General features: G+C 45.8%; 1 long non-coding RNA gene across 1 annotated transcript in view; it reads left to right on the top strand.

Moving 5' to 3' along the window:
• Positions 1-22,508, top strand: part of LOC120369936 — a 69,091-nt gene that overhangs the window by 45,624 nt on the left and 959 nt on the right. The gene's annotated exons all lie outside the window — the stretch shown is intronic.

The raw sequence follows: 22,508 nt of genomic DNA, 5'->3' as shown, positions 1-22,508 counted from the left end.
TCACAGGGCTTCTGGCATTCCAGCCCCTGGCTTAATGAGGTCCTTTCAGCTGAGGATGGTGCCCCTCATTAGGGACAGGTCAAGCACAGCCCTGCCTCCCTGCACCCAATAACAAAGCCCACAACATCGGCAACAGCACCCCACCAGCCCAGCACTCAGCACCAAAGTGACTTGTAACCCAACACCAGCCAAAGTTGATTATTTTGAACAACCCCGCTCTATCTGCTGGACATTTAGAGTGGGTGTATTTATGCAAATCAGTTTGCTCTGGAAGTCTCTCCCCCTCCCAGCTGTCAGGGGAGAATTCATTCAGTTCATTTAGACTCTTACAAAAGAAAGTAATTTCTATGTGTTTCATGTCCCCAAAAAGCAGTAACCTGGCTTGTACAGAGAATGGGAGGGAGGGAGGACTAGCTCAGTGGTTTGAGTATTGGCCTGCTAAACCCAGGGTTTGTGAGTTCAATCCTTGAGGGGACCATTTGGGGATTGGTCCTGCTTTGAGCAGGAGGTTGGACTAAATGATCTCCTGAGGTCCCTTCCAACCCTAATAATCAATGATTCTATGGATATCTTTAAATATTACCTCACCCACCTTGTCTATCTAATATCCTGGGACCAACATGGCTACAACTACACTGAATTTCAACATTCTATCAATTTTCAGTTTTGGTAGCATGACAACTGGACATGAGCATGTCTGCAACACATACTGAATTATTAGTTTCAATTTTCTTGTACTCTTGCCACTGATGCCTGGAACTGACTGCATGCTGTTTTAACACGCACTGAAAACCTTTCCATTTCTTACAGCCACACTCAGTCTGTTGCCAAACTGTTTTCCTGGTCTAACTGCGCTTTGAGTAGCTAAGTGACAGCATGGAAAACAAAAAACCAGAATCCATTACAGCTGAGTATTCACTGAATGGGTACAATGAAAACCAACTGTACTTGCAACGTTGACCATTAGTAAAAGGATATGAATTCAGTTTAGACCGCACAATGAAACATCTACAGCTGGGAAGATGCTCTCATTATTCGCAGTGTGAGTAGGTAACAAACTCTGCTTGCTACAGCCTTTTGCTCCTGATAGCTATTCCGTAGCTATCCCATAGTTCCCGCAGCCTCCCCCGCCCCTTGGAATTTCCAGGTTGAGATCCCAGTGCCTGATGGGGCAAAAATCATTGTCGCGGGTGGTTCTGGGTAAATGTCGTCAGTCACTCCTTCCTCTGGGAAAGCAACGGCAGACAAGCATTTCACGCCTTTTTTCCCTGGATTGCCCTGGCAGACGCCATAGCATGGCAAGCATGGAGCCTGTTTTGCCTTTCGTGACCATCACCGTATGTGTACTAGATGCCGCTGACAGAGGCGATTCAGCAGTGCTACACAGCAGCATGCATTTGCTTTTGCATGACAGCAGAGATGGTTACTAGCCATACTGTACCATCTACCATGCCATAAATTGGCAAAAAGATGATCATGGTTACCAGTCCTTTTGCACTGCACCTTCTGCTACTGTCATAAGTGCCCTTGGCTGAGATCAGCTGGGGGCGTAAAAGCCAAAATTGGGAATGACTCCCTGAGTCAATCCCTCCTTTTTGGTATCTAAAAATAGAATCAGTCCTGCCTAGAATATGGGTAAAGTGTACTATAGAACCAGTGTATCATAGAACCAGAGAGCACAGCTGCTCTGTGTCAGATCCTGCAGAAATGATGAGCTGTATGCTATTCACAGGGGGTGCTCCTGCAACAACCCCACCTGTTGATTCCGTTCTCCCCCAGCCTTCCTGGGCTACTGTAGCATTGTCCCCCCAATGCATAATAAAGAATGCAGGAATAAGACCCAGTGACTTGTTAGTGAGAAATGAGTAGAAGGCAGCCTCCAGCTGCTATGATAACCCAGACAGGACACTAAGCAGTGTCGGGGAGAGGAGCCCAGCATCCCGCTGCTAGTCCAGGGACAATTGAATCTTTTCTTTACACATGAAGGGCGGAGGCTGATGGAGCTCAGCCCCCTGTTGCTATGATGAAGATGGTTACCAGCCATACTGCACCATCTACCAGGAAAAATTAGGAGTTTTTTACACAGGTGCCCTTGATTGACCTCACTGATGCTAGTCAGCATGGTTACCAGTCCTTTTGCACTACAACATCTGCCAAAAGGCTGATGATGACGCTGGATATCAGCCATATTGTACCATCAGCCACCCATGGTGGTGGGGGGGGAGCGAGGATGTTGGTGTTGACTGCTGCAGCATCGCGTCTATCTGCAGCATTCAGTAAAGATAGGGTGACATGTAAAAGAGTCAAGAGAGGATTGTTTTCCCTTTCACTTCTGGGGGTGGGTGGGGGAGGTGCGTAAATTGCCGAGCTATGCCCTGAACCACCGCGGACACTGTGTTTGACCCTAGAAGCATTTGGAGCTCAGCCAAGAATGCAAATGCTTTTCAGAGAGACTGCAGGAACTGTGGGATAGCTTGAGTCCTCCAGTCCCCGCTCCTCCCTCCATGAGCGTCCATTTGATTCTTTGGCTTTCCGTTACGCTTGTCACGCAGCAGTGCGCTGAGCCCCTGCTATGGCGTCTGTCTGGAGATTTTTTAAAAATGATTTTGAATTTCGTCTTCTGTAACGGAGCTCTGATAGAACAGATTTGCCTGCCCTTACAGCGATCACATCCACATGGTCCATGCTGGAGCTTTTTCTTTATTTTGATTTTTAACTGCATCGCCACCCGTGGTGATCGGAGCTCCACGCTGGGCAAACAGGAAATATTCAAAAGTTCGTGGGGCTTTTCCTGTCTACCTGGCCACTGCATCCGAGTTCAGATTGCTGTCCAGAGCGGTCAGTGGTGCACTGTGGGATACCAACCGGAGGCCAATACCGTCGATTTGCGGCCACACTAAACCTAATCCGATATGGCAATTCCGATATTAGCGCTACTCCTCTCGTTAGGGAGGAATACAGAAACCGATTTAAAGAGCCCTTTATATTGATATAAAGGGCCTCTTAGTGTGGACGGTTGTGGCGTTAAATCGGTTTAATGCTCCTAAAACCGGTTTAAACGCGTAGTGTAGACCAGGTCTTAGATATGCAACTTTAGCTATGCTATTCGCGTAGCTGAAGTCGAAGTATCTTAGTTCAACTTACCTGGCTGTCCTCACGGCGGCGAGTCGACTGCTGCGGCTCCCCCGTCGACGCTGCTTACTCCTCCTGCCGAGGTGGAGTACAGGTGTCAATCCTTGATAGATCGATTACTACCTGCCGATCCGGCGGGTAGTATAGACGTACCCTTATTCTTGTATGAGTGCCTTTTTTTTCAGTTTAGCTTACTTTTCTTGGGAAGATGGTTAAGCTAAATAGAAAAAAAAATCCACCCCTACAACTGAACTAAAGCATGTACATAGGGGATTAAACAGGTATAACTAGTGGTATAACTGGTGAAACTTTCCCATGTAGATAAGTTGTTGTGTTTCTTTGCCAAATATATTTATCTATATAAATATATATATAGGCCTCTCTCTCTGCATGTTGTAGTGGGGCGGACAGCCCCACTCCCTGTGAGAGTGGGCTGCGACAGGCCAGGGCACCTACGCAGACAGGGAGCCAATCAGAAAAGGGCTTATAGGGAGCCAATCAGGGCCCAGATTGGAGGGAGCCAATCAGGGCCAGGCTCAGCCACATATAAAGGCTGCCCAGGAAGGGAGCAGTCAGTCTGTCCCAGGCCTTTGAGAGGAGAAGGTCAGTCTCCAAGGGAGGACACTAGCACCGCAGACAGCGCAGTGCTGGCCAGGCTAGGGAGCTTGAGCCAGTAGCCTGCCAGGCAGGGGCGGCTCCAGGCCCCAGCATGCCAAGCATGTGCTTGGGGCAGCACACCACGGGGGGCTCTCTGACGGTCTCTGGGAGGGCAGCAGGCGGCTCCAGTGGACCTCTCACAGACGTGTCTGCGGAGGGCCCGCTAGTCCTGCGGCTTCGGTAGAGCATCCGCAGGCAAGCCTGCGGGAGGTCCACCGGAGCCGCCGGATCCAGCGACCAGCAGAGCGCCCCCCGCGGTATGCCGCCATGCTTGGGGTGGCGAAATGACTAGAGCTGCCCCTGCTGCCAGGCTGCAGGCCCTGAAAGGAAGGGCCTAGCGAGTGCAAGGGGCCATAGGGGAAGCAGCCCAGGGAAACAGACAGAGGAGGGGAGAGAAGGAGGACAGCGATGCTGATGCCAGAGGGTCCCTGGGCCAGGACCCAGAGTAGAGGGCTGTCCTGGGTCCCCCCCCTTCGCCCTTGCAGTACACCCAGCCAATGGCCCTAAGGAGCAGCCATTATACTACGCCAGATCCCTGACAAGAGGGATTGGACTCAGAGGGTGTGTTTGGACATAGTGGCTGGGGCGTAGGACTGCTGATCACCGACCCCCGGAAGGGGGTGTGGATGGACTAAGGAGCACTGCCGGAGGGCAGTGGCCTCAAAGAGGACGTCGCCGAGCAGGCAGCAACGTGGGTCCAGAGACAGCAACAGAGGGTGGAACGACGGACGGGACACCACAAGGAGGGGGCGCTCCACTGGACAGAGCTAATTCTCAGAGTCACCAGCAGGAGGCGCCAGGTGGTGAGTCCCACCCTGTTACAATGTGTTAATTGAAAATCAGTTAATGAGGAATAAAACTCCCCAAAGACAATGCTCCCAAACCTCACGTGTGTGTGTGGGTGGGGGAAGAGGTCTGGGAGCATTGTCATTGGGAAGTTTTATTCCTCATTAATTGCTTTTCTGTTAACATATGCATGCATTAAGGTGTTCTACATGCAGAGTGTACAATATATAGGTGCATTTCAAACAATTGAAAATAACACTGTTCTTTAGACTAGAGAAATTCAATAATTTTAAAAGCACTGTTTAATAATCAGGATTATAAATAACGGAGCAGTTTTGTCACCTTTAGCAGACCTTCTTTCATTTATCTTAAGATATCATTAGTTTGACTGGGAGTGGATTATTCCCCATCATATTGATTTAAAGTACAGTGTATGTGCTGGAATAACTGATCTCTCTCCCCTCTAATCAATATGAATAATTAGTGGAAAAGGCGGGCGCTGTGCAAGATAGAGGGAAGGCATAGCCACCTCACTGTTCCTATAGGGCCACTTCTCTGCTCCTCCTACACACACTTTCATCTTTATGGTCAAATCTTTCTTGTACTTTCAGCACTTACCTACCATAGATACTGGTCAATCAGACACAAATTGACACATGTATATATGTATGTTTCACTCTAAAAGAAACCCCACACCAATGGGCACCCATCCAAAGCTCCAGGTGGCCTTTCCAGGCATTTTAAAACAACATAGGAATTCCAGAACATAAATCCTGCAAAGCAGCGGTACTTCTCCTTCCTCCCACACATCATTTCATTATCAGTTCAGTTTAAACCCCTTGCCAAGTGAAAATCCCACCTTCAACTGCTTCAGCCTCCCTTTACTACTACAGCCAATACCCGCTCAAACAGATGGGGTTTGCAGCATGTCTGGAGGATCAACAAATTCATGCTATTTTTGTATCTTGGTGGGGAAAATGTTCCAAAGGTAAGGGGCCCTTGCAGAGAATGCTCTTTCAACTGCTCCCTTTTCTAACAAGAGGGATTAGGCACAAGAGATGGATTCGCTACTGGGGCTGAATGGTGACAGGAGAGAGGCGGGCTCTCAGATAGGCAGGTCCCAAGCTGTTTAGTACTTTATAGGTCAAAATTAATGCTTTAAACTCCACCTGGAAGCCAGTGCAGACCATGGAAAATTGGCAACATAGGCAGTCATTGAAAATAACTTCTTAACAAGTGTATCGCTGCATATCTATCTATCTGGTGTACCTCCACATGGAACCCATTGCTGTGAAGAGTGAATATATCACATTTGTTTCAGTGACAGGACTCATGTCAGTACATGCTCTGGAAATGTTCTTGCCCTGCTAATTTCATACTGCACCAGGGCTAATGAAGATCTAAGGTAATCATATTAAAGATTATAAATAACCCTTTATTCATAAAGATTCCTGTTAACTGAATGACACCTTCAGAGAAATGTCGCTAGAGGGACTATTTTCTATCCCCCATTTGTGTGGACCTTTCTCTATATATATATATATATATATATTTTTTATTAATTTTTAGAATGTTTTAAAATATTAATTTTTTTTTTTTTTTAAAGTTTGTGTGTGTTCATTCTCTATATATAATTATATATATATATTAGTTATTTTTTTAGATTTTGTAAATACTTTTTCTATTTTTTCTATAACAATGTAAAAATATACGCTTAGACACCACACAAGGAATAAGAATAAATTTGGCCTCTTCTTTCATCAGTGATCTACAATCCATCCTGGACTATGATCTCTCACTTTCACAGGCCTTGGGTAGCAGGCCAGTCCTCGCCCACAGACAACCCGCCAATCTGAAGCATATTCTCACCAGCAACTACACACCACACCATAGCAACTCTAACTCAGGAACCAATCCATGCAACAAACCTCAATGCCAACTCTGCCCACATATCTACACCAGCAACACCATCACAGGACCTAACTAGATCAGCCACACCATCACCGGTTCATTCACCTGCACGTCCACCAATGTAATATACACCATCATGTGCCAGCAATGCCCCTCTGCTATGTACATCATCCATACTGGACAGTCCCTATGTAAAAGGATAAATGGACACAAATCAGATATTAGGAATGGCAATATACAAAAACCTGTAGGAGAACACTTCAACCTCCCTGGACACACAATAGCAGATTTAAAGGTAGCCATCCTGCAGCAAAAAAACCTTCAGGACCAGACTTCAAAGAGAAACTGCTGAGCTTCAGTTCATCTGCAAATTTGACACCATCCGCTCAGGATTAAACAAAGACTGTGAATGGCTTGCCAATTACAAAAGCAGTTTCTCCTCCCTCGGTGTTCACACCTCAGCTGCTAGAAGAGGGCCTCATCCTCCCTGATTGAACTAACCTGGTTATCTCTAGCCTAATTCTTGCCTGCATATTTATACCTGCCTCTGGAAATTTCCACTACATGCATCCGATGAAGTGAGTATTCACTCACGAAAGCTCATGCTCCAATACATCTGTTAGTCTATAAGGTGCCACAGGTCTCTTTGTCGCTTTTTACAGATCCAGACTAACACGGCTACCCCTCTGATATTCTTCACCTGTGGGCATTCAACAAATACCAACAAATTATTTATTTTACTTAAAAAAAGCAAAGTAGAAACAAAATTTCTTGTTTCACTTATGAAATATCCTAAGGGCTCAGTATTGCTCTCATCGAAGTCAGTGGGAGTTTAACCATTAATCTACAGATCCAATCAAAAGCCCCTGTAGTCAATAACTTCACTGGGTTTTGGATCAGGGCCTAAGTGAGGAAACATGTCATGGATTTTATATATATATCGAAACCTTGTTATGGGTTGAGTTAAAATCTGATTGGGATTGGGTGTGAATTCACCCTTCAATTAACAGCACTGTCAGGATGATTGAGTCAGAAGCACCTCACTTAACACAAAAGGGAACTGTGAACCCACCCAGGAGTTTGGACTGGGTGAGTGAAGGGCTTTTTCTGAGTATTTTGTGTGTGGGTGTGGGAAGGCAGAACACACAGAACAGGGAAGGAGGCAGAGGCAAAAAGCAAGCAAGCCAAGCTGTAGCCAGTGAGCACAGTGTGACCCTGGAAAAAGCTAGAGCAGTGATTCTCAACCTATTTATCATTGTAGGCTGCATATGCAGCCCACAATGTGTTATGTGAGCTGCTGGTTGAGAACCACATTGCCTTCCCAACCCCCCCCCCCACAAGTCCCTATGCCTAGTGCCCCCCGCACAGACTGGGGCCAGGAGCGGTGCCCCGGGCGTGGGGCCGGGCAGGCAGGACTTGAGCCCTGCTGTGCCAGGCTGGGCAGCCGGGATCTGAGCCTTGCCGGGTCAAGCAGCCGGAACCACCGGTGTGGGGCCAGGAGCAGAGCCCCAGGTACGGGACCACAGCCAGGACCCCAGGTGTGGGGCCAGGAGCTGAGACCCACATAAAACTTGAGGGCGCTGTAGCACCCCCGCACATCCCTAGTTCCTACACCTATGCTGTCTAGAGCTTCCCACCCCCTCACTGCCCAGAGTCCCCCCCCCAAACCTCCCCAGAGACCCACTCTCCTGCACCCTGCACCCTGCAGCACTCACCAGTCTGCTGCTGGCAGGAGCGCTTCAGCAGGACTGCCTCACGCTGTCTCCCCCCCGCCAGACCGGAGCAGCAAATTTTGAAATTTTTTTAGCACACAGCTAGGCCACAGCTGTGTGCTAATTGGGCCACATGCGGCCCACGGGCCAAGGGTTGAGAACCACTGAACTAGAGAGAGAGATCTTTTGGATTTGTTAAGCTGTAAGCTAAGAAAATGCTCCTCTTGTTCTTGGTTCCTCCTGCATTTAGAGAAGCAGGACTTCATACATTCCTTATAAATGATAAGACTGCATCAAAGAAAATTCCAGACACCATCAATTTTTCTCTCTCTCTCTCTCGCACACACACACATACACACAAATCTTTGCAAAATTGTCATGAAAACTTGCCTATGTTGAGATAACAATACAATAAATTGGAAAGTCTTGTTATAAATTGTGGACTCATACGATAAGTTGCATGTATCTTATACCCTTGGCCACCTGACCTGTGCTCTGCCCACCTCATCTTCATGCTGCCTGTATAGGCTTGAGCCTGCACAGACTTTTGTACATGCTTAATATTACACACTGTGAGTAGTCCCATTTACTTCAATTCTTTGCAGGACTGAGGCCTAATACACCTCCCCAGGACTTATTCTAATATTCCAGATTCCTGAGAATTTCTGAGCTGCCATTGTAAGAAAAAACAAAATTAAAACCCTTCTAGCAAAATATTTCCTTTTTTTCCCTTAAAGCCCCAATCCCCCAAATTCTTACACAGCTACTTATCTTTACACACAGTGCATAAAGTTAAGGACTTACTTAAATCTTTCCAAGGCCAGGGCCTAAATATAGAATTTCCCTCCATTTCCAAATTACACTGGCCCAAGGCCCAGGCTGAGTAATCATAAGTTCCACACCTGTAACAGGTTTCAGTTCTGAAGGCGTAGAAATGAAGCCTTTACAGCACTAGAAAGGGAAGAAGTTCAGCTTTTCCGTGGGACACAGTGCTTGCTTCTAATCTTGGAAGGTCATAGAATATCAGTTTATAAATTGATGGCATTTTTATGTATAGAAAAAAATTGTGATCAATTTAAATGTTTTTCAAATGTATTAGTTATTAGTTTTTCCTTCCTCTGAGGCTTTATCTAGTTGAACTCAGGGTAACTAAGTCACAAAGCTTTCTAAAAAATAGTCTCAGCAATTTTTTTTAACACTTTCTAAAATATTTCTGAGATAGTTTTACTGTATTGTGTAGTATATACAGAATGCCTGATGCTGCATTCACTTTGTCTAGAGAAGAAAAGACCAAGATCTTTTCAACACTCAATCTACATTACCATCTTTACTGCTAATGAATATACAACATATATCTTGGGGCAGAGACTGTGTTCACATAGCACCTAGCACAATGATCCACGACTGTATCTACAATACACATTATTATTATTTATTTATTTATTATCCCAATGAGCCACTGATATTGATGGATAGTCCATTAAGAATCTGCAGAATCAGGGCTGGAGGTTCAATATTGTAGATATATGTATTTGAATATAAATATTGCAGCCAAAGTTCCAAGTGAACATCCTTTGGACCACTATGCTACTGTAGTTCTCAGTGAGGGTGAAATTCATCCCTGTGCACCTATGTCTCACTTAAGGCCCACTTAGGCTTTGTCTACACTGACAAGTGAACAACAAAACTTTTGTCGTTCAGAGGTGTTAAATAAGCACCCCCTCCCCCCAAAAAGAGAAACGTTTTGTCGAGGAAAAGCACCGGTGTGAACAGTTGCTGCTGACAAAACTACCGCCGCTCATGGGCGGGGGGAGTTGGAAGCTTTTGTCATCGAGAGAGCTGTCTCCTGCCGACAAACAGCGACTACACTGCGCACCTTTTATTAGCACAGCTGTAGCGGAACAGCCATGTCGCTAAAAGCTGTGTAGTGTAGACATAGCCTTAATCCCTGTTTTGAGGGTTGAAGTGGTGCATAGGCTTTCTGTAAGCTTCGTGAGGTGAATTTTGCCCTTGCAGAATCGGATACTTCACAGACAAGTGCCTAAAACAGAGTAATTTCCACCAGGTAGAAATCTGAGCAATTATATAATCTAATACTGTCTCTTGAGTTTTAGTCAGGTTGCCTTGTGAATCATAGTAATTAATCCTGCATTCTTTGTACTGAAAATCTATCCCACATGCTCAACGTTAATTATCGGGACTAACCAGAAGACAGGAATGGGCAATCTGCCAGCATACTCTAAGGTGCTACATATCAGTATACAAATGGAATGATCTGGTTAGTAAAGTGACAAGAAATACTTTCATTCCTTATTTTTTAAAGACATGTATACTTAAAACAGATTCTCTCTGTCTCTCTCAACTGGAAAGTATCCAGCAATATGTAAGGTTGTTTGTAGTCAGAGTGAACTCTCTAAATTGTTCTTTCTTCACCTGGAGATTTAACGCTCTGAATCAGGTTACATTGGTGTTTGATTTCTAGCACTGCCCTAGGTGGCAAAATCTTAATCTCAGCTAAATGGGAGATTGATGAGGTTTCCTATGAATCAGAAACATCTGCTTAAGCTATAATGGTTTGGTATCCTATCCCGCTCCCGCAGAAGTCAATATGAACTCTGCTATTGATTTCAATGGAAACAGGATCAGGCCTTCAATGACCAAGATTAACAGTAGGGAGTCTGCCATTGATGTTTCTATGTTTTGCTCAACTTGTAGTGGTTAAGTGCATGTTTGCTTCTGCAGAAGTGCACATCCTGAAGCACTTACACATACAAAACTCTCATATGCCTTAGAGCTTGTCTAGATGGGAAAGTTTTATAAGTTGTACAGGTTATAGTTATATTGGTATAACCCCATGTACGGCCATTCGTATTCCAGTAAGTTTAGCTTAAACCCCTTCCCAAGTGCCATAAGGTAAACTGAAAAAAAGTGTTTCTGTTCTGGAATAAGTGTGTGTCCACATGGGGAGTTATACCGGTGTAACTATGTTGGTTTAAATTCACACCTCGGGTTATATTGAAATAAACTTTCCCAGGTAGACAAAGCTTCAGTAAGGGCTACAATATTTGCCCATGAACCACACTGGGAGTTATATGCCTATTAAATGCAAAGCAACAGTTGTAAGCTGAGACATGCCCAAGTTATAGTTGAACATGCCACCTTAACTCTTCTATCTCATGTGTATGCATTATGATTCAGGGCTAGATTGTGACATTTATGCAAAGAGTGGTGTAGAGTTCATCATAGGAAGAACACAGGACAGATTTTTCCTCTGGCAGGAGGAACAGTCTCTAGCAGACTTAGTGTGCACAGGGGTGGGGAGCTATGCTTTGGGATAATCTAGAAGTCTGTAGGGGGCCAGAACCCAAGTCTGCAGGGCCTTAGACAGCTGACATCCCACATTCCCACCAGGAGGGCAGGCTAAGATACATCCTAGGAGTACTGTGGACAGTGGTGGATTAGCTATTGGGCCAACGGGCCCATGCGTGGGGGCCCCAGAAAAATGGGCACCTCACGCCTGACCTACTCAGCCCTCCCGGCACTCCTGCCGAGGGTAGTGAGGTCAGGGCACTGGGGCTTGCCTCACTCTGCCTGCTGCTCCTGTGTGCAGACCCCGCTCTGCCCCCCAGCAGAAGTGCTGGGTGGGCAAGGGAAGCCCTGACCCCGTGCCCTGGCAGGAGCGCCACAGGGGAGGGGGACTGCAGGCGGAAAAGGTGGGGAGGGGCCCCATTTGCTGTGGCCCAAGGGCCCACAAAACTGTAATCCAGCTCTGATTGTGGAGAGTACAGGCCACAGGAAGTACTAGCCAAAATGTCCAGAGTGACAATAATCTGCAGCCCTCTGATTGGCCATGCACAATATTTAACCCTGGAAGGTTGCTCCAGGAAGTTGTCTGGGCAACCATATAGACTTCCAGCCTCCTGTGATGCTCGACTACACCTTGATTTCTGATCTCCAGTCTCCAATCCCAGCCTGGTAGCTCTCTCTGATCTCTGACCCTGGCCTAATTCGGACCCTGACTCTTGCTTATCAATTCTGGTTCTAGTGGTTACTCCAGTCCCTGCTCACTGAGTACTGCTTCCAGGCTCTCCTTGACTTATGGGTGCAAGCCCCAGCCATGACTGCTAGGGAAGCCTGCTGTGCCCTGGTCCCTTACACCACCATTTGGCTGGTGCAGGTTGCTCCCGCAGAGTGTCCTACTTTGATCCTTCTACCATTGTGGTGGGGGAGTGGAGTTTGCACTGTGGTCCAACTTCTTCCCTATCCATGTTTGGGGACATTACTGTCTGAGGGGGGAGAGAGCAAGTGGTCTCTGCACTCTACTGTTAGTATTGTAGGAGGTCTTTGTTTCGCCATTCAAGTTAGGGAGGCTTCTTGGATGGCCCCATCACCTTGGAGCCAGGCAAGGGCCATGCCAATTTTCCCCGCTGTCTCTGAATGCTTTTTCTCAAATAACACAATATAAGGTCAGACAACTTTTTTTTTCTACAACTTGCACTGCGTGATTGTTTCATTTATTCTTTAGAACTGCAAGTCATAAATTCTGCCTTTGAACTCTTTTTAAACAGCACATTTTCTGTTCCTAGCAAGTTCTTTACCTAAGATAGGATGGCATCAGGCAGCTGATTGGTCAGAACTCCAGTCTTTCTGCTGGGATGTGTTTCTATTTTTAAAACAGGTCTTCTTATTATTTTTAAGACTCTTGAGCCTGATCCTCAGCTGTTGTAAATAAACTCCATTTAGTCCACTAGCTGAGGATCAGGACTTTTGTTTCTTTAGATCAGGGGTAGGCAACCTATGGCACACGTGCCGAAGGCAGCATGCAAGCTGATTTTCAGTGGCACTCACACTGCCCGGGTCCTGGCCACCGGTCCAGGGTGTGCTGCATTTTAATTTAATTTTACATTAAGTTTCTTAAACATTTTAAAAACCTTACTTACTTTACATACAACAATAGTTTAGTTATATATTATAGATTTATAGAAAGAGACCTTCTAAAAACGTTAAAATGTATTACCGGCACGCAAAACCTTAAATTAGAGTGAATAAATGAAGACTCGGCACACCACTTCTGAAAGGTTGCTGATCCCTGCTTTAGATGATGGCTTCACTGGTCAGGCTGAGGCTACCTAGCATCTTGCAGGTACCCCTTATAGTGTGTCTAACTTACAAAATATTACCATTTGAACATGACTGTGAAGAACCAGATATAGCTGACAAGATGATGACTGCAACTCATTGTTGAGTATGGTTAGTGTTGCCAATACGCCCGATTTTATTGCAAGTCACACCATGATGTCCGAATGCTTGGGGCTGGCAGTACTGCTAGGTCAAATTATGTGTCAGCTAATTGTGATTAAATCCTGATCCTGCAGGGGAGAATTTCTGGCCAAATCCTTATTGGGTTTAAACTGGTAAAGTGCAGATTGCTGGTATTCCAATAGGGTTTGTTGTGTTTTCATTTCCCATGCAGGAAAAATGTTGGCATGGTTAGATTTCCGACTGGAGATATTACAGTACAAGTATTTATTAGGTATATTCAGCTGTTAAGCTCTCATTAATATTACTGCAATGAAATTGGTTCCTGTAAAACTGGAAAGAGGCATTATGACTAGCTGCCAGTTGTCTTTTCTCTTATTCCACCATTATTCTTGAGCCCTTGGCTCAGGTTATGTGATTCTGGAATGTCAAGTAAAGGATTTATTTTTCCATCCATCATCTTATACTCTGTGTGCACTTGGATGGCATTCTGCTAATACAGCCTGGTTGCACAGTAATTCACCTTATAAGCCATTGTATCAACATGGACTGTCCAATGTCCAAGCTCGCAGTAAGATGGCTGATACTTTACGCAGTATACTGTCCTGAAAGCACACACTTCTAAAGTGCCCCCTAGCGGCCAAACTCTCTGGACTGAGAGCTCCTTACAATTTCCACAAGGTATTTTGCAATATCTTCTTTACCTTGAGAGAGGAAAACAATATTCAGAAATGCTGCCTACTGCCCTCTAGCCTGCCCAAATGTTCCCTACATGCAGCATCGAGGCATGTTGCTGGGCAGAGAGAAAAAGTTTGTGCTGTCTGTGCTTGTACAGGAGGATTGCATTCTCCTGAGCACCTTCAACAAACGCACTAGAATTTTTATTTATTTTGTGAAGATGATGCACATGGAAGGGGGACACTAAAGCAGAAACAGAGACAAAGCATGTTTCTTATGCAAGGCAGTATGGCCTGGCAGATAGCGCACTGGACTGGAACTCAGGTAGCCTCTATACTATTCCCAGCTTGGCCACTGGCCTGCTGGGTAATGTTGGGCAAGTCACCTTACTTCCCTTTGCCCTAGTTTTCCCCTTGTATATAGTGGGGATAATGACATCTCCTTTATAAAGCACTCCGAGCTCTACCGATTGAAAGGTGTTAAGAATTAGATATTATTATATACCTCTGTTAAATCATTTCATTGGTGACCTCCTACACTCCATTATTACAGATATAGACCTGTCCTGAATAAACCTACCAATCCTGGGCTTGAATCATGTAGCATGAAATTCACCCCTGCACAGAGAGCCAGCAGAAGCCCTAAGCAGCTCTAAGGCTGTAGGTGCATAGGCCTTCTGCCCTGGGGAGTGACTGTATCTTCACCAGTCCTTATTCAGTTCCATGCCATGGGAAATTTTGCCTGAGGAGGGATTGTTAGGAGCTGCATGTAAAGAATTTGACACAAGAAGCTATTTGTAGTGCACAAGTTTTATTGGTCCTACAAAACTCAGGAATAATGCTGTGTATTCTTGAGCACCATCTACTGGCAATGTATGCATTACCCAGTTGTTTACATGTATAGAGACAATTCTGTTTTATAGAGAACTCCTCAATAAGGATTTCTTGATTTGAGCTTTGTTGAACAGGCCTAAATCATATGGCTGTCTTTACCATATGGACAACTGTCCAACTGTGGATAAGACTGAGCTCCTGAACATCTAATTTAAGTAGGGTGACCATATTTCCCTATGTGGAATATGGGACACCTGATAAAATTACTCGTATTCAAGTGAGTTCAACGGCAATCAATCAGAGCTATGCAGTACAAATGTTCAAATTAACATCAAGTTGACTGAGCCCCCTTTAAAAAGAAATACTGTGTAGTTGGATGCTTTTTATTTACCTTCTTATCTTTAAGGCTTCAGGGTTCACATAGGGAGGGGTGACACACACACTCCTACCTACCCCACACACGGGGAGAGATGACACACACACATTCCCATACACACCTCTCACACAGTTGGGGGTAACCAGCTGACCTAACTCTCCCTGCCAAGCACTTGCTGCCCTCCATGCCTGGCTGGGCCCTCAGTACTGACCCACCTCTCCTGATACCTGGCGCCATGTCTTCCTGAGGCAACATTGGGTGGGGGACACTCAGGGTCACATTCTCCTCATCCCAGATTTCTGCCAGGGTTCACACCAGAATGTGGCCAGCAGCAGCTTTTCAGCACTGTGTGGGAGGGAAGGGACCAGAGCTGAATCCAGCCACAGGGGAGGAGGAGGGGGGAAAGGATGACCCGGCCTGTGTCTTTGCAGAGCAGCTCATCTCTTCTTCTTTGTTCCCCGAGTCCCCACACCCCATGGGTGGAAGCAGCTTGTCCCTTCCTGCCTGCACAGTGTCAAAAGGCACTAATACCTAACTAACACCTCCAGGCTGCTGCTGGCCACCGACATAACCCAGCTGCCTCCTGTCCCACCTCCTGCCCCCCAGCTACAACACAGGCAGGAAGGAGTTAAGCTCTAAGGATGCATTGTGCACCAGGGCCCAGGGTACCTGACTGCAGGGGCTTCAGTGAACCTGGCCAGAGAGGTGGCTCAGCAGGGGAGGGTGCCTAGGGGATGGAGAAGCCCTGCAGGGTGGGGAAGGGTGTGGGGGTGAAAAGGGTTCTAAGCTCCTGCCCCGGGGGCTGCTGTGCAGCCTGCAGGTTCGGGGCATGAACAGGCTGGAAATCGCTTCCCTCCCCGTGCCGCCCCAAGAGCTTAGCTGAGGGGCGGAGAGGCTTCCCTGTGCCCATGGTACATGGGGCTTTGGCACATGCAGGCCTCAGCTCCTCCTGGCCAGGGCCCAGGGCTGGAGAGAGTCTTGGGCTTTCCGGGGGCTGCTGGCCCAGCCAGAGGCAGTGGGGGAAGGAAGGAAGGAGCCCCACAGCCAGGCTGTTGGTGAGCTGAGCTCTCTGACCAGGGGCTGGTTCTCCGCACAGCACTGGGAGTGGGACACACCCCACAGTGGGGATATGGAGGAGCAGTGGAGCTGGGGGGCTGAAGGGGAAAAGCAGGGAGAGGACAGTGAGAGGGGGAGCACATAAAGGGCTGGTGGTGGGCAGTAGAGGTGACATGTAACTGGCTGCCACCTGGCACCTGCCTGCACTACCCAGCCACCACAGCACACAGCCTGTGCCGCCTGGAAACGGGATGTGAGGGTGGAGCTCTGCTGGCCAAGAGCCAGGACACAGCAGGGGCTGCACTGATGGACCAGCAGGGAGAGCAGCCATTCCCGCAGGTTGCAGCTTTGCCTTGCCACCAGCCTGGCACACCCACTCCCATCGTTGGTCACTGGACCCCACCACTCACCGCTGGCGGGAGGCGGCTGGCGAACAGGGATCTGGCCAGCAGCAGGACTCTCCAGTATTGATGGGGAGGAGAGAGAAAATACAGGACAATTTGCCCATTTTTAGGAAAAAGTTGGGACACCTGCAGGAGGACTTAAATACGGGACTGTCCCTTTCAAAACAGAATATCTAGTCACCCGAAATTTAAGGCAGATTTGAACTCCAGTGATGAAAGGCTAATATATTAACTCATTGTATCACTTACCCACTAAGTCCCCAGTCCTGCAACTGGATCCATGCATGCAGACCACTGCACCCTGCAAAAGCCTTCAGTAGGGCTCTGTATGGATGAATGGGTCTTGCAGATCCTGCTGCAGGATTGGGGTCAAGAACTTTTTTGTCCCCTTCAAAAGCAAGTTTGTATACTAGGAAATTCCAAGCACTGACCAAACCTTGTCTTGAGACAAGCTGCCTTCAGTTCTGTGAAGATCCCAATAAATACAGGACTGAATGTACCACTGAGGCACAGTGCTAAACTGATACATGGCTCTATGCTCCTGTGACAGTTGGTTATTTAGCTGTGGTTGTTCAGATGTTGCCAAGACTGTGGCTGAAGTGCTGATTAACCCAAAAAACAGTTGATGCCCAGGACATATGTACAAAATGATCCAAATTTTATGGGTGGCAAGGGAGAGTTTGTGTGAAACTTACACTATTCAACTAAATGTAGTTTTTTTGTGTGTAATTATACTGTGGTGCAGATATTACTCAACTGCTCTAATTCACAGCCGTGATGTCAAGCCCAGGAGTTACAACATTTTTAGGATGTTCCATAGTTGAAGCTGCCCTGGTAGCAACTTCAAGAAAAGATGCTGTGGGTTCAGTCGCTGATGCAATCTTAAGAGTGAAGAAGTTAAGTGAAAAATGAAGAGGTGCATAAAACAAGCCTCCAAAACAATTCAGATCCTGTCTCAATCAAACTGAAATATGAGGTTATATTGCCATCTCGTGGTTTCTAGAGATAGCACAACTCAAAAGAGTTACGGTTCTCAAAACCGCAGCATAACCTTGCAGGGATCTCTGCCAGTTTATTCTCTCTGTAATATATTACACTCTTAAATTCACAGACATAATATTTTTGGCTGAAACAGGGTCACATGACAATGTTTTTCATTATTGTTATCCTACTCTTGCTATTGCTAAATGTATTAACTAGCGAGACACTGGCTAGGACACAGTGACATGACCTTGTAACATATGATAAGCAAGCCTCACTACACAAGAACAACACTGATGCAGCAGCATTTTTAATCAGAAGATTGTTTTTACCCTTCTCTTTTCAGATGTTTAAGCTTATTCCACCCTCTGTACACTATTTGGGGTACATTTCCTTCCTCTTCTGCTGCTTTTAGGTCCTTCAACATACTACAGAGCACATAAATTGGGTGTGGGGGCAGGGGAGAGAAGGGAGCTGGGACAAAAGCAAATATTTAAAACACACCTAGGGACACCTAGACTTGTCCCCAATGTTCTGAAGAAAGAGAATGTGAGGTACCGACATTAACATTGAGACAACTCTCTGTTACACTTACACAACAGGGTTGCTGTAGTTCCTACTAGATTGCTAATACTGGTTGTGAGGGGCGTATTATATAATCAGAGAGTAACTGAAGTTACACATAGCATTGTATTAGTTACATATGACTACTTAATTCTTTGCAAATCTTTTGTCGCAGCCCTGCAGCTATTCTCATGTATTTCCATGATACAATCATATAGATTAATAAATGTTAAGACCAGAAGGGACTATTACAATAGTCTAATTTGTTCTTCTGTATAACACATGCTGTAGAATTACACACAGCAATTTCTGCATCAAGCCACAACTTTTGGTTGAGCTATGACATATATTATAGAGAGATATTCACTTTTAATTTAAAGACTTCAGGTGTTCAAGAATCTACCTTATCCTTTGGTAAATTGATCCAAAAGTTAATCACTCTCATTCTTAAAAATTTGCACCTTATTTCCAGTTTGAATTTGCCTATCTTCATCTTCCAGCCATTGGATCTTTTTATGCTTTTTTCTCCTAAAGTAAATGACATCTCAGTCAGAAATCTCTTCAGCATATATGTACAACCTAGGGCCATCAGACATATTCAGGGACACTAAATATGTAGCTACATAAATATAGTAAAACTATTTGTTCCTAAAAACTATCCAGCTCCCTTTAGTTGTTTTGGAAGTGTTAACATCTTTTAAAGTGACCTTTTATTCCTCTTTAACAATGTTAACTTATCCATGTAAGTACATTTGTAATTAGAATCCAGTCATCCTCTTTAATTCACAACAATATACCCTGGCTTCACTCCATTGCCTGCTCCTCATAAGCAGTGATGAGCTGCCAAAATCTTAACAACCGGTTCCGTACCGGGTCTTCAGCGGCACTTCGGCGGCAGGTCCTTCACTTGCTCCGGGTCTTCAGCTGCTGAAGATTCAGAGCGAGTGAAGGACCCGCCACCGAAGTGCCGCTGAAGACTCGGAATGCTGCCCAGTGAATACAAGCCCCACATGTTTTATTACATGTTTTTTTCAGTATCCCTGCCAGGGAAGCCGGGGAAGCCGTCAAAACTGTTCGAATTGGGCCCTGCACTTCCTAAAGCCGGCCCTGCACATCAGGGTTGCAAAATTGTGTTGGGGCCCAGGTAGGGAAGGCTGTGCCTCCCAGAACAGCCTGTCCCCCCCGATCCGACCCCCACCCACGTCCTGCCCCCAACTGCCCCCCTCAGAACCCACAACCCATCAACTCCCCCTGCTGCTTGTCCCCTGAACAACCCCCTCCTGAAACCCCCATCCTAACTGCCCCCCAGGACCCCACCCCCTCCCCAACTCACCATGCTCCCTGTCCCCTGACTGCCCCAACCCCATCCACCACCACCCTGACAGACCCCCAGAACTCCCACGTTTACCCAACTCCCCCATTCCCCATCCCCTGACTGCCCCCCCAGAACCTCCTGCCCCTCCAACCTCTCCCTGTCCCTTATCCAACCCTTCCTCCCAGCCCTGGCCCAGCCCCCTTACCAATCTGCTCAGGGCAGCGTGTATGGATGCCGTGCGGCCAGCAGGAGCTGCAGAGCTGCCCAGGAGCGGTCCAGAGCACTGGCGCCAGGCTCTGCGAGAAGGGAGAAGGCGGGGGAGGGGCCGGGGGAGCCTCCTTTGGCGGGAGCTCAGGTGGGCCGGACAGGACGGTCCTGTGGGCCGGATGTGGCCCATGGGCCGGTGTAACGACAGAAAAACCTCCCTCTCCCAATTGCCCACCCTGTTAACAACTGGTTCTAAACCCGCTTCTAAATTTAACAACCAGTTCATGCGAACCGGAGTGAACCGGCTCCAGTTCATCATTGCTCATAAGTATCCCCAGGCTCAAACCAATCATTTAGCACTCCTCCCCCCACCCATATTCTCCCACTGCAAAAATGAGATCTTAACTTTCTCATTGTTTGCCCTTCTTTCTAGTTCTCCTGACCTCTCTTTCCAGTCCCCACTAATTCTTCTTAAGAGCATGTGGTCTTCCCCTTTTGCCTCTACAAATTCTCTTTACATCCTCATTTCTTCTCGGTCTGAATAACCTCCGGTTCTTCTACCCCTCACAAAGTGCTTTTCTAGCAGTTCCCCACAATTCTCCTTCATCCCCATTTCTCTACACCTACAGGTATATACTCTCACCTGTTAGACTAGGGCCAGTTAGACAGGCAGATGATGGTATTTGGAGGAACAGAATTATCAGACACATGGATGAACATGATATGTTGGGGAAGAGTCAACATGGCTTTTGTAAAGGGAAATCACGCCTCACCGATCTACTAGAATTCTTTGAGGGTGTCAACAAGCATGTGGACAAGGGAAATCCAAAGGCTATAGTGTACTTGGACTTTCAGAAAGCCTAGGACAAGGTCAATCACCAAAGGGTCTTAAGAAAAGTAAGCAGTCATGGAGTAAGAGGGAAGGTGCTCTCGTGGATCAGTAACTGGATAAAAGATAGAAAACAAAGGGTATGAATAACTAGTCAGTTTTCACAGTGGAGAAAGGGTCGCTTAAGGATCTGTACTGGGATCAGTGCTTTTCAACATATTTATAAATGTTCTGGAAAAAGGGGGTAAACAATGAGGTGGCAAAATTTTCAGATGATACAAAATGACTCAAGATAGTTAAGTCCAAAGCAGACTGCAAAGAGTTACAGAGGGATCTCACTAAACTGGGTGACTGGGCAACAAAATGGCAGATGAAATTCAGTGTTGATAAATGCAAAGTAATGCACATTAGAAAACATAATCCCAACTGTGCATACAAAATGATGGGGGTCTAAATTAGCTGTTACCACTCAAGAAAGAGATTTTGGAGTTATTGTGAATAATTCTCTGAAAACATCTGCTCTGTGTGCAGCGGCAGTCAAAATAGCTAACAGAATGTTAGGAACCATTAGTAAAGGGATAGAAAATACCATAGTACCGCTCTACAGATCTGTTGCACTCCCATACTTTGAATACTGGGTGAAGTTCTGGTTTCCTCTTCTCAAAAAAGATATATTACAATTGGAAAAGGTACCAAGAAGGGCAACAAAAATGATTAGGGATATGGAACAGCTTCCATATGAAGCGAGATTAAAAAGACTGGGACTGTTCATTTTAGAAAAGAGATGACTAGGGAGGGAGGGGAAATATGACTGAGGTCTATAAAATCATGAATGGTGTGGAAAAAGTGAATAGGGAAGTGTTATTTACTCCCTTTACATAACACAAGAACCAGAGGTCACCCAATGAAATTAATAGGCAGCAGGTTTAAAAGAAACATAAGGAAGTAGTTCTGCACACAACACAGGGTCAACTCATTGCCACAGGATGTTGTGAAGTCAAAAGTATAAGTGGGTTCAAAAAAGAATTTCATAAGTTAATGGATGATAGGCCCACCAATGGCTATTAGCCCACAAGGTCAGGGACGTGACCCTATGCTCTGGGTGCCCCTAAATCTCTGTTTGCCAGAATCTGGGACTGAATGACAGGGGATTGGTCACCCATCAATTACCCTGTTCTGTTCTTTCCCTCTGTAAGCATGGGGTACTGGTCACTGTTGGAAGACAGGATATTGGGCTAGATGGCCTATGGGTCTGACCCCGTATGGCCATGCTTATGTTCACCACTGCTGTTAACTCTCCATGCTTTGTTTAGCAGATTATCAAACCAACATGCCAAAGCCTAATGCTTATATCAAAATTTTAAACAAAATAATTGTATCAATCTCAATAAGTATTTATTTTCTAGGCAAACAGCTGAGGTCAAAAGCAGCAAATCTGAACATACAATGTTAGACAAAGCAAACATTTAATTTGATACATACTGTTGTAAAATTCAATTGAATATCAAAATCAGTGTGGAAGGGGAGACACAGACATAATAACTAAGCTCACTCAGCTTTCTAAATAGTTTGCACACATTCAGAAAGTTCAAGTTAGTTACATTTTGTACTTGCATGTTTATTTACATAGAGAAAGAATCACAAATTAAAGAGCTTCAGCTCACACTCTGACCTTGGGTAATATTCCTGGTATGGTAGGATTGGTCTTTAGTGGTAGGGCAGGATTGGACCCAAATGTGTAGTACCAGAGACATTCTGGTGTCTTTTTTATTATATTAAAGTCTTTATGTTATAAGAAATGTCAACAA

The sequence above is a fragment of the Mauremys reevesii genome, linkage group 1 (assembly GCF_016161935.1).
Source record: "Mauremys reevesii isolate NIE-2019 linkage group 1, ASM1616193v1, whole genome shotgun sequence".
Lineage (NCBI taxonomy): Eukaryota > Metazoa > Chordata > Testudines > Geoemydidae > Mauremys > Mauremys reevesii.
The sequence above is the reverse complement of the archived record's forward strand: the minus strand, read 5'-3'. Positions and strand labels throughout refer to the sequence as shown.